The sequence below is a fragment of the Macaca thibetana genome, chromosome X, assembly GCF_024542745.1.
Source record: "Macaca thibetana thibetana isolate TM-01 chromosome X, ASM2454274v1, whole genome shotgun sequence".
In the NCBI taxonomy this organism is placed as follows: Eukaryota; Metazoa; Chordata; class Mammalia; order Primates; family Cercopithecidae; genus Macaca; species Macaca thibetana.
In genome coordinates, this window is record NC_065598.1 from 49,469,118 (window position 1) to 49,482,512 (window position 13,395).

Consider the following 13,395-nt stretch of genomic DNA (forward strand, 5'->3'; position numbering starts at 1 on the left):
ATAAGAAAAAACAAATATTCTACTAGAAAAATGTACAAAGGTCGAGGAAAAATGTGCAAAGGGAAATATATCAAAGAAGAAATGCAAATGGCCAGTAAACATGTATCTCAGCAGTAGTCAAATAAAGGGGAATTAGAATGGCATACCATTTTCTCCAGTATAATTTGCAGAGATTAAAAAGGAATGACAGAACTCACTGTTGGCAAAGACGCAAGGAAGCAGATGTTCTCATACACTCGTGGTGGGAATGTCAGTTTGGCAATATTTATTAAAAGCTTTAAAAAATATGTTTACCTTCTGACCCAGCAATTCATTTTCTTGGAATTTATCCTAAGGAAGTAATTAAGGGTGTGCACAAAGATGTATCAATAAGGATATTAATTGTAGCATTTTCTATAATGGGAAAAATTGAAAACACTTGCATTTTGATGCATCTATACAACAGAATATGGTAATTTCCAAAAATAATAATGTAGAGTTCTATTTAGTAACATAGAAATAGGTTCATGACATAACGTTAAACCCAGGGGTCAGGGAGTGGGGGAGCAGGGTAAAGCAGATTCCAACTGTCGATACAGTCATCCCTCCATGTACTCGGGGGATTTGAAGACCCCAAATATACTAAAATCCTAGCATACTCAAGTCCTGCAGTTGGCCTTACAGAACCTGCATATAGGAAAATTTGGCCTTCCATATTCGTGGGTTTCATATTCTGAGATTACGGCATTTTCCATCTGTGCATTTGGTTGAAAAACATCTGCGTGTAAGTGAACCTGTGCAGTTCAAACCCGTATTGTTCAAGGGTCAACTGTCATTAAAAGTATGGACTCTGGGCTTAAATCTGAATTCAAATCCCAGCTACACCTTTATCAGCTGCGTACTATTGGGTGTATTACTTGTCTTAGTGTTCCTTGATTTCCCCATCAGTAAAATAGGGATAAAATAGTAGCTAACCTACCAGTTCCTATCTAATGTGCCCAAAGATCACCTGGTGATCTTTCCAAACTTCCCAAGCCCAGGCCTCACTCAGCCCAATTAAATCTGAATCTCTGGGGATGGGAAAGAGAACAGTATTGTTGAAGTTCCCCAGGTGATTCTAATGTGCAAACAAGTTTGAGAAAGCCAAGCAGTTGTTGAGGGGATTGTTGAAGGGATTAAATGAGAAAATCACAGTGCCTGTCATGTGGTAAGTACTCAATACATAGTAACTATTATTATTGTTGCTTTTTAAAAATTATTAATAGTGTGATCCTATTTTAATTTATGTGTTTGTGTCCATGTATGGATAATATAAAAAAAAGTCTGAGAGGATATATACAAAAGTATTTTAAAAAAGAAATTATAGTTGACTTTATTTTTGCTTACATGTATCTTTCCATTTTTCTGTAAATAACATGGATTGTTAATTTTAAAAAGTATAATTTCTGAAGGAAATATCAGATATATGTACCCAGCTTTATATACTAAGGTATTTATAGTGAAAAAACTGAAGACATAGTTTTCATACTAGGGGAATGTAAGTATATTATGATAGTTCTGAACAGTATAATATCTGGCCATTAAAAATAAAGACTAGCTGAGTGTGGTGGCTTATACCTGTAATCCCAGGACTTTTGGAGGCCAAGGCAGGAGGATTGCTTGAGTTCAGGAGTTCAAGACTAGCCTGGGCAACATAGACTCTGTCTCTACTAAAATAAAACTTTTTTTTTTTTTTTTTTTTTTTGAGACAGAGTTTCGCTAACTAGCCAGGCATGGTGGTGCACGCCTGTCATCCCAGCTACTCGGACGGCCGACATGGGATCACTGGATCCCAGGAGATTGAGGCTATAGTGAGCTATGATCTTGCCACTGCACCCCAGCCTGGGCAACAGAGTGAGACCCTGTCTCAAAAAAAAAAAAAAAAAAAAAAAGAAACAAAACAAAACAAAAAAATAAAAAACAAGACTGATGCTGTGGGGACTCCCTCTGTCACCCAACCTGGAGTGCAGTGGTAGGATCTTGGCTCACTGCAACCTCAAACTCCCAGGCTCAAGCAATCCTCCCACCTCAGCCTCCTGAGTAGCTGGGTCTACAGGCACACACCACTATACTTGGCTAATTTTTGTAGTGTTTGTAGAGACAGGGTTTTGCCTTGTTGCCCAGGCTGGTCTCGAACTCCTAAGCTCAAGCGATCCACCTGTCTTGGCCTCCCAAAGTGCAGGGATTACAGGCGTGAGCCATCATGCCTGGACCCATCTCTCTCTTTTTAACTCAAGTGTGGGTTTATGTATCTCTATGTGTTTACATGTTGCATATACACCTATTAAGTGAAGATAAATACAGAAAGAAAGGAAATGATCCAAAGTTGTTGCACTGGCTGTCTCCAGGTGATAGGATACAGTTACTTTTATCTTCCTTTTATTATACTTTTATTTACTTTCAAATTTTATACAATGAATGTGTATAACTTTTATAACCAGAAAACAAGTGATTTGAAAATGAGATATAAGAGTCAGTAGACTCTCAACAAGTACCTGGCAGCAAGGAGCACAGCATGTGTGGCCCCCTGGACAACTGCTTCAGTCACTCTGTGCCCTTGTGCCTTCCAACAGAAGAGCAAAAGAGAAGAAACCAGGCCCCTGAGGGTTTGGTTAGAACAGGATTTTTGCTATTAATACTTCCTCAAGTACTCTTGTAATTTTTCACTGTCTCTCCCATTGACTACAAAAAACTCTTTTGGAAGATGTGCAAAAGATGGGAAATTACACTGCATCTAATGTAGAGGTTGCAGAATAAGGTGAGGTGGCAAAATATACATCAGGCTAAGTGTGAAAATAAGGCAGAGGAAAATCATAATAAAATAGTTGCAACGAGAAACTGTTCTTCAAATTGAAAGGAAGTATATGTTTTGACTGTGCAGATTTTTTTTGGCACATTGCAGTGTATTTGTAAACACTCTGGTGATTTAGCTAACACATGGGGGGTGGGGAGCAAGAGGGAGCCTCACAAAGCAGTCAGTGAATTGACGAAAGCTTCAGTGTGAAATCTGGGTGGCCATGTGGCTTGCTAATTGGACCACTATCACCTAAGAGAAGCCATCTGGTCCTGCCTGTTGACCGAAACAAAAGTAGGTAACTCTTGAAAGAAAGTCAGCTTGTTAGAGCAGGAATAAAGAAGCAGGCAGCCCACACCCCCATCCCCTTTTCCTCTATCTGACACAGTGCCTCACCTATAGCAGGTACTCAAGAAACAAGTTCTTTGTCAATTAAAATAATAAATAAATAAATAATTTTTAAAAAGAAACGAGTTCTTTGTCTCTCTTCGCCTTTTGCCTTTCCATAACTCTCCAAGGGGGAGAAATTGGTGGGGAATGGATTCTGATGGAAGGCATTGCATAGAGGGCAAACGAAAACAACCTTTCAAAAAATTATTCTCTAAGAGTCAGTTATTCTTTCCCAAGCACGCAGTTGTGGAGGGAGCACAGGTCTTGGAGTGCGATAACCTGAATCTGAACTCAGGTCTGCCATTTGGTAGCCAAAGTTATTTAAACTCCAAAAGCCTCAATTGTCACATCCGGGGTCAAGTGTCATGTCTGGAGACAGACTCGCTGGATTTGTATCCTGACTGTCACTACTAGCCATGTGACTTTGGGCAGGTTATTTAATCTCTGTGTCTTACCCTCTTCATCTGTAAAATGGGGTTAATACTAATACCTACTCAGGATTATTGGGAGGATATAGTGAGTGAATACAAATGCAGCAAAGCACTTGCAAATGCTGGCCTTTACTATTATAATATGTGAAAGGTTATGATAATATTTACTGCACATGCTTCTAGATGAGAGTCAGTCATCAAAATGCCTGGTCCATTATAGCTGTTCTGATTGGATTATAAGTTTTGGCATGAAAAATAAAATTAGGTATATTATGAAAGAGATGTTTTTAAACTGGAAGGAGTCTTCAGAGGTGATCTGTTTCAGATGTATAATCTTGCAAAGGAAGAAACTGAGGCCCAGTGAGACTTATTTTAGGCCACATAGCTGTCACATCGTACCCAAAGCCAGGATTAGACCCTGGGGCTCCTGATAATCAATGCTGCCCAGCCCGCTCTTTCTCTGTCAGTCTGTCTACCTATTTGGTCTTACTGCATTGCACTGCCTTCCCCAGGCTTGGGTATCTTACAGTTTTCTGTTGAATCTTAGTTTTTTCCTACTATGCTTTATTGCTACCATGAAAAGTGTAGTTTTTTTTTCTCCCCTCAAAAATAGGTTTTTCATTGAGGCTTCCAGGATGTTTTTTTTTCCCCTTTTCACTATGTTAGCTTATGAAATAAACTGTAAGTTCTTATTATTTAACCAGAATTATGATTCAGCTTCCTGTTTCATGTAATGCTGTTCTGTGTGTCAAGGGTTGGGGGAGGCGGGACTAGAAAGTTTCACTATTGGTGGCTACAAATGCCAGATTCTTCTTCTTCTCCTTCCTACCTTCTGTTAACTACCCAGTATTTATAGACCCATGGTCAGGTCAAAGAAGCTGTTGAGGAGTTAATAGTATGAAGTATCTCCCTTAATAATGTTATATTTTGATGATTTTCAACCCAATACCATTCTGGCATTAGGTGGCATTTTATTATATTTATTTAGGATTTCTGCCCTGACTACATCCAGGAGGAACATAGAACAACCCAGAAATTAAAACATAGAGCAATTAGAAATAAATGCAGGACAGGGACCATCCAGTGGAAATGAAATCGATATTACTAGGCATGTGAGATATTAGACAATGAAGTTTTCTCTTTCTTTTCTTCTGTGTCCCTCCCTCCAAAAGATAAACACAATAAGTTACATTGTTGACATCTGGCCAAAAACGTGTTCAGATGCAGAAGAAAACCCTGGCTCTGTCTATGCTAAATCTTCTGGTCCTTCCACTGCCCTCCCTTTGGTCTGGCCTTACTTGTGGCCACCTGTGACTCAGCACTGAATATTCCCAGGTTGAAATAATGATCTTTCCTATTTAGCTTTGAGAATGGTGAGAGACAGGTAGGCAAGAGAGTTCTTGCCATCCAAATTCTCAACTCTGTCAAGCTGTTCTTTTCCTTGGGTCCTGTACCCCAGTAATACGTAATAATAATAGAGTTTCCTTATCTTACATTTCTCTGTATTGAATAATTATACCACTGTGGACCCAGATGTCAAAGCCCAAATTCTAAGAGACACCATACATTTCTTGCTCCCCCTTAGCTGCAGTCCGACCCTGCTGGCCTAGATCATTTCAGTAGGTAGCATTCCTAGCAAGCACCTGCTTACCTTTCAGCCATGAGCTTTCCTGAAGCCTCCCCCATCCTCTGGTAAAATTAGCCTCTGGCTCTATTGTATGGTCCTTGAGGGCAGTGACTGCACTTGTTCAATATTTTTGTTCTCACGTCTGCTTTGTGCCAGGCAGGCATTGTGTTGGGTAGATGCTGGGGTTATAGCAGTGAACACAAAAGTCATGATCCCTGCCCTCTTAAGCCTTGCAGTCTCATGGGGGAGTTGGAGTGCAAATAAATACACAGCTATTTTCTTATAAAGTGTTGTGAGTGCTAGAAAAGTCAAGTCCTATGAAAAAGAATAGTAGAGACTGAATTTATAGAGAGAAGAAGGGAATGGGAGGAAGTGACAAGTTCATCTGAGACCTGAAAGATGAGGAGGAGTTATCCAGGCAAAAAGTTGGGGGAACAGCATCCCAGGCAGAGGAGACAAGGTGGAAATCCCTGAGGTGGGAAGAATCCCTGGGTCCTTTCCCAGCATGGTCCATTGCAGCTGGACCATAGTGAATGAGGCATAAAGGGACATGTGATAAAATTGGAAAGATGGGCAGGGGACAGGTCATACAGGGTTTTGTAGGCCATGTTACCAAGTACCCTAACTTGGTAACATGAAGGCCTTGGAGATAGATTGGATATGGCAGAGTGACCAGTGAATGAGTGAGGAGTATCTCATTCATCTTATACCGAATACCTGGCAGAGAGTGCCCAGCATATAGTGCTCATTGAATCTTTGTTTAATGAGTAATAACTGCCTTGTGTTCCTATCAGGATTGCCATGGAGATGAAATGAGATAAGGTATGCTAAGATGCTTTGCAAAATAATTCACTAGATTCTATGTAGTGATGCTTACAGATATTCACTGTCGCTAGGAACCACATCCCCCCAACTCCATATTCTGTTAAACTAGCAAAATCTTTCAATTAGTTCATCCCATGCCATGAATATGCTGATGTACTGTGTTCTTACATATTCAATGTGTCTCTTTTATCAATGCCTTTAACTAATTATGGGTGAGTGGAAACTACCTTATATCACACCATTATGTGACACTCCTGGTGTTAGAGATAATTATGGGTAGTGGTGCCAGGAGCAGTATAGCTTTCTCTTCTGTGCTAAATCTACTTCTAAATCTCTCAACCTATATAATTCATTATTTAGGAGCTAGATTAATACTGAGGAATAGCACCCTCTGAATTTGCATTTGGATAAGGGCAAGGCTAATCATATCAGGATGTGGTTGCTACCAATTATGGCACTTGGTTTTCTAGACTGTTAAAAGACGTAACAAAATGATCAGTGTTTTGCTATTTTTGTGTTAAATATCTGTTCCCTATTTAAACTGCAGGAACTTCAGAGGACTGACTGAAAAGCCCAGCTCTGTGTACTGTTGGTAGGATATAGGTTGATAGAATCCATTAGAGGGCACTTTGAAAGACTTTCTCAAAATGTAACTTGTACACCTTTTGTCCCAATAAATCTATTCTCGAACTGCACAAAGGTTAGTTGTTACAAGGATGTTGGTTGCCTTCTTGTTGCCATCTTTTTTACTATCAACAGTCTTATTAATGTACAGCATGAGAGACCGGTTATGCTAATTATGGTATTTACATACTATGGTATGCTGTTCATTTCATTTAAAAGAGTAAAGTAGCTTGGATGTGGTGGTTCACGCCTGTAATCCCAGCAATTTAGGAGGCTCAGGTGGAAAGATCACTTGGGATCAGGAGTTTGAGGCTGCAGGGAATGTGCCGCTGCACTCCAGCCAGGGTGATAAAGTGAGACCCTGTCTCAAATAAGAAAATGAAACAGTAAAGTAGGTATACATATAGTGACAGGGAATGGTGTCCAAGATAAATTTTTAAGTGAAAAAAGGGGTGCAGAATGGTATATATTATAGGATCCCACTTGTTCAACACAAAGAAGGGAGGTATTGTATAAGAATTCGTGTATATGTGTTCTTTCATATGCTTAGAAAATTTCTAGGATGACGCACAAGAAATAGTTGTCAGTTACCTTGGAGATTAGAGGTGGCGAGGCTAGGGATTTTAGTTTTCACTTGACACCTTTCTGTACTGCTTGACTTGTTTACAACAACCTGTAAAACCTTTAAATACTAAAATTTAAATAAAAACTGTACCTCACTAGATTCTTTCCTCAACAATTTATACTAAGAAATAAAAGGAATATTAGTGGTTGAGGTGAGAGATCAGGTCTGAAGCAAAGGAGGCTGACTCTGATAAAACCAAGGGCCTCTAAAAGCTACCTCTGTGGCCAGAGGACTTAGGAGAGATGTTGCTTTGTTAAAGCATAATGCTAAGAAAACAAGTAAGATTAAATTGGGTAAAAATTACTTTATTAGTTTTTTGATGAAACAGTTGTAATCATGTCATTAGTTTTGATCTCTGGATATATTAATACCTAAACAGCATAGTAATTGTATTCCAGACTACAATTTAAACATTAAATGTTTCAACATGTAGAATGATAGCTGTTTTTCTTGTTCAATTTGTTTAAATGTTGCAAGTGAATGCTAAGCTACAGTTTCTTGAGCTTTTTACTTAAGGACCTGAGGAAAAATGCAAGTATAATCTTATGCTTGAAGTAGAGAAGATATAAATTACCTGATATTTACCTTATAATGTTTGGATTAAGTTAAATCTTCAAATTCTTAAGGCCCCTTCTAGCTCAGTCTCCCCCCAAAAAGGGCTTTTGTCTGAGACACAAGAAGTCAAAGGGTTGTCTGTCAGAGTGTCCTCTTGGTTTGGCATAATGAAGAGTTCCTTCACCCAGTTGTGGATGTTCAGAGACAAGAGTCACTATCCTGTGTTAAGTGACCCTCCTTCTCTAACATTTGGGGTTTTATCCAGGAGATAGGTGGTAGAACACAAGACAGGTTTTACTCTAGGATGTTGATTGAGAAAGATATATAATCGGGCAGGTGGTAGAGACTGGAGTAATGGGAACAATTGTGAGAAAAGAAAAGGCTATGTAATTTCAGGCTGTAGAAAGACTGGAATCAGGGGTAGAAAGACTGGAATCATAAAGAATGCAACTTTTGCAATATTTTTTCTGGTTGTGGGAACCAGAATATGAGGAGCTGCCTGGAATTTGGTTTGCAGTTGAACCTGGACCTGGAGGTTATGCCTAGAGAACGAGGCATAAAGATTCTTATCTTTGTTGGTGATCACAGAAGCTGTTAGAACTGGCCCCAGCTTGGACCAGGCATGAAGGAGGGAGGAATTGGGAGAAGAAACCAGACATCCTAGAAAGACAGAGAAGATGCTGAGCTCTGAGTGGGCTGGACTTTGTATGTGCTCAAAGCCTGTACTTGACTGCCCTGCATGGAGGATGTTGCTTACATTTCTTACTCCATAATAAAGTATTCTGAGTTGACTGAGGTCAAGAAAGAGAAAAGAACCAATAATAATAGCTACCATTTATGAGTACTTACCATGTGCTTTTTTTTTTTTTTTGAGACAGAGTCTTGTTCTGTCACCTAGGCTGGAATGCAGTGGCATGATCTGGGCTCACTGCAACTTCTGCCTCCTGGGTTCAAGTAATTCTCATGCGTCAGCTTCCCAAGTAGCTGGGACTACAGGCATGCACCACCATGCCTGGCTAGTTTTTGTATTTTTAGTAGAGACAGAGTTTCACCATGTTGGCCAGGCTGGTCTCAAACTGGCCTCAAGTGATCGCCCACCTTGGCCTCCCAAAGTGCTGGGATTGCAGGCATGAGCCACCATGCCCAGCCTATTGTGCTTTTAAAAGTGCTTTACATGGATTATCTCATTTAATCTTTCCAGTAACGGTGTAGCAGATAGGAACTGAGGCATAAAGTGGTTGGGTCATATTCTGAAATTGTAACTGGTAGAGCCTGAGTCTGAGGCAGTCTGCCTCTAGAACCTGTGCTTTTAGTTATTCTGTATTTCTAGGACCGTAGCTCCCAGAATCCCTTCTTCACTGCCACCCCCAATCAATCAAGGTAATGGCCAGCTGTGAAAGAAGGAAATTTCCTATTAGAGTACTATTGCTGTGGCCCTAATGAGCAAGTGAAATGATTTCAAGGGAGTAAGAAAGCAGAGGCTTGAATAAAGCCTGTGGGTAAGTGAAGTACAATTCTGTAGCCAAAATTCTGTTTTCTTTCTAAATTTAAATAAGTGATTTTGTATCTTCTGTGTGGAAGACACTATTAGGTATTATGTGTGGGACTAAGAAGATTCAGAAGCAGATACTGTCCTTCCAAAAGCTAGTCTCTGAGGAAGTTAAAACATGTGCACTAATAACCATAACCCAAGCTTATGTTAGAGACATGGTTAGAGAGTCATGGACTACCACAGAAGTTAGACAAAGGTGAGGAGGTGGCATGTGGGGAAGACCATGCAGTATGGGTAGGTTCTTCTATAGCTAGAGATGTCAGAGATATGATTTCAGCCAGCAAAGTACCAGGTACATTTGAGGGAACTTGAAAGTGTCATGCCAGACCTGTTATATTTATATACATTGTCTCATTAACTCTTTGTAACAATGCTTTATTGACCAAATGATTTAATTGTCAAAACGAGGACACTTTTGAGAGTGGAGTACTAATCAGATGGATAGGAATAAACAGGGGCTCAGGAACACCAGGACCTATGAGGCAGTTGTTATTATTCCCATTTAACACGTTAGAAAATGAGGCCACAGATCACATAGCTAGGAATTGGTGGAGCTAGGATTTGAATCCAATCCTGGCTTCAAAACTAAAAGATTCATACTTCATTCCATATACAGTGGGGTGCAATTGAAGGGCTTTGAGCAGAGAACTGTCATAGTCAGAACTATGCAGGACGGATGGAAAGGAAGGACTGGAATTGGGGTGATGAGTTAAGAGATTGCTGAATAAGATTCGTGTAGAACATTCTAAGGACCTGTATATAAGATGTTAACTTTGGAATTTAAAGGAAGTGATAAATGTAAGAGATATCACAAAGCACAAAGGAATAAATGACAAAGTTAGACTACTGGGCAACTTTGAATGGAGAAGAAGAGTAAAAGGTAATGTAGGATTTCAAATTATTTTAATGAAAACATTTTGTTAACCAAAAGTAGCCACTAAGGTAACTTAGAAAGATAACGTGTGTTTTCACTAGTGTACTAAACTAAGAGAAAATCTGCTTCTCAGTGTAGTTGACTTACTGACTTGTAATCATGAGCAAATTATTTAACCCTTTCTTGCCCAGATTTACTCATCTTTAAAACATAATGTTGTCTCCCACTACAAAAGCCCCATGAACTAGCACAGATTGAATGCTTCTTTATCTCCACATTTTCAAAATTTGAGTGCTTATGCTCAATAATGTGAAATTGCATCCTAGTGTTAAATACAACCACTTTTATATCATATTGCAAAACAGTAATAATATTTATCATGTGATATGTTATCATCCCCTTCTGAACTCCTGCTTCTGTTATTACCTTTAACTAGTTGCCAGATAAATTGTAATGCCAGCTTTATAACATCTTTTCTGCCATTGTCTTCAGCTGTTATTTAACTTCTTTATTATGGTTTAACTTTCTTATATGTTTATCTTAGCTCCCCAATAGGGTGGATGATACTTTAGGGATGGGAACATAGTTTATACATCCCTCCATTCCTCCTAATTCCTTAGGTAGAGTCACCCAGGAAGTATTTATTGATCTGATTCAACCAGTTCATGTGGCACAATGAGACTTTTTGTTTTGTACATTATACCCTGTTAATATGGTCTCAAATAGTATTGGATTTTGGATAATTATTTCTTACTCTGAACTCATAATGATCCCAGAACCCGCTTTTCCCTCCAAGTTTCTGTCTGTCCCTTTCTCTTCTAATTTTTTCAAAAATGTGCATGTCATCCCTGTGCAGGGACCACGCTAATCTTCTCTGTATCATTCTAATTTTAGTATATGTGCTGCTGAAATAAGCGCCCTTTCAATTTTTTTTTTTTTTTTTTTTTTTTTTTTTTAAGATGGAGTCTCACTCTGTTGCCAGGCTGGAGTGCAGTGGCGTGATCTAAGTTCACTGCAACCTCCGACTCCCTGGTTCAAGCGATTCTCCTGCCTCAGCGATTCTCCTGCCTCAGCCTCCCGAGTAGCTGCATTTATAGGCGTGAGCCACCACGCCCAGCTAATTTTTTCTTTTGTATTTTTAATAGAGACAGGGTTTTACCATGTTGGCCAGGATGGTCTCGATCTCCTGACCTCATGATCCACCTGTGTTGGCCTCCCAAAGTGCTGGGATTACAGGCTTGAGCCACCGTGCCTGGCTACTCTTTCGATTTTTTTTGTTTGGAGACAGAATCTTGCTCTGTCTCCCAGGCTGGAGTGCGGTGGCACGATCTCCACTTACTGCAACCTCCGCTCCCTGGGTTCAGGCAATTCTCCTGCCTCAGCCTCCTGAATAGCTGGGACTACGTGCACATGCTGCCACACCCAGCTAATTTTTTGTATTTTAGTAGAGACGGGGTTTCACTGTGTTGCCCAGACTGGTCTTGAACTCCTGAGCTCAGGCAATCCACCCACTCCGGCCTCCCAAAGTGCTAGGATTAAAGGCATGAGCCACCACGCCCATCCTAATTTTTTAAACAAGAACCTTTCTATGCCTTTACTTAAATATTAATGTAATTAAATTTTTATTTATTGTTCTTCTTGTTAGTTTTAGCTTTATTATCACATATATTTCATAAATACCTTTATTCAAGGAGTTAATAAAACATCATTTGCTATATTTGTTTTCTGTTGCTGCATAATGGATTACCACAAACTTAATTGCTCAGAACAACAAACATGTATTATCTTGCAGTTTCCATGGGTCAGGAGATGGTCATGGCTCAACTTGGTCCTCTGCTCAGGGTCTCACAGGCTGCAATCAAGGTGTTGGCAGAACCGGTGGTCTCATCTCAGGCTCAGGGTTCTCTTCCAAGCTCATGTGATTGTTGGCAGAATTTAGTTCTTTGTGGTTGTGGGATTGAGGCCCTCAGATCCTAGGGGCTGCCTGTAATTCCCTGTCACATGGTCTTTCCATAGGCAGTTCATATAACAGCACCTTGTTTTTCAAGGCTTGCGAGGGATAAAGTCTCAGTTTGTCTCTCACAATGGCAAGAAGGAATCAATAATATACACATATATATCTAGTCATGGGAGTGACTTCCAATTACCCTTGCCATATTCCATTGGTTAGAACCTACTCACATGTCCTACCCATACTCAGGGAAAGGGGATTAAACAAGGACATGAATATCAGGAGGTGGGCATCATTGGGGGTCACCTTATGGTCTGTCTGCTGTATTTGGCATAGCTCTGAATCAGGCTAATTGAATACTTTCTTTTTCTTTTTTTTATTTTTATTTTTTGAGATGGAGTTTCCCTGTTGTTGCCCAGGCTAGAGTACAGTGGCATGATCTCGGCTCACCACAACCTCCACCTCCTGGGTTCAGGCGATTCTCCTGCCTCAGTCTCCCGAGTAGCTGGGATTACAGGCATGTGCCACCACGCCCGGCTAATTTTGTATTTTTAGTAGAGATGGGGTTTCTCCATGTTGGTCAGGCTGGTTTTGAACTCCCGACCTCAGGTGATCTGCCCGCCTCAGCCTCCCAAAGTACTGGGATTAGAGGCATGAGCCACCGCGCCCAGCCAAGACTTTTAAACTTACTGTTATCCATCAACAAACACTCACTGGGTAAGGCTTTTCTAACAGCTGTGACTCTAACTTTACTGTCATCCACCAAATTTTTTTTCATCTACTTACAAAGATAAAATGAGAGATGATGTCAGTAATTTGCCTGAAGTCATTCATTGTGTGAGGCCTTCCACTGAGACAGAGTGCTGGAGAGGGAGCAAAGTTGAGATGATTTGAATTTGGATGCCTATCAGATATCCACATATATCCCGTGACCTGGGGTATAGAGAGGGTCTGGTCTCTAGTAGAGATTTGGGGACTCTTCATGTATAGATGATATATGAAGCCTAGGATTTGAGTATACTTTGAGAGGGAAAAGGTGCCAAAGGTAGAATTCTGGGGGAAATCCAGGTACTCAGTTTGAGGGACTTCTCTCACCTCCTTATATAACAACCCAAACAAAAAGGAAACA

At 40.1% G+C, this 13,395-nt stretch overlaps 1 protein-coding gene and 1 non-coding gene across 4 annotated transcripts in view; one reads left to right on the plus strand and one right to left on the minus strand.

Annotated features, from left to right (window-relative positions):
* The window catches only part of CLCN5 (chloride voltage-gated channel 5), a 168,453-nt gene that overhangs the window by 14,359 nt on the left and 140,699 nt on the right, over nucleotides 1-13,395 (plus strand). The gene's annotated exons all lie outside the window — the stretch shown is intronic.
* Nucleotides 11,127-11,233, minus strand: LOC126946980 (U6 spliceosomal RNA). The gene has a single exon (XR_007722841.1). It is a non-coding gene; the product is annotated as a U6 spliceosomal RNA (small nuclear RNA).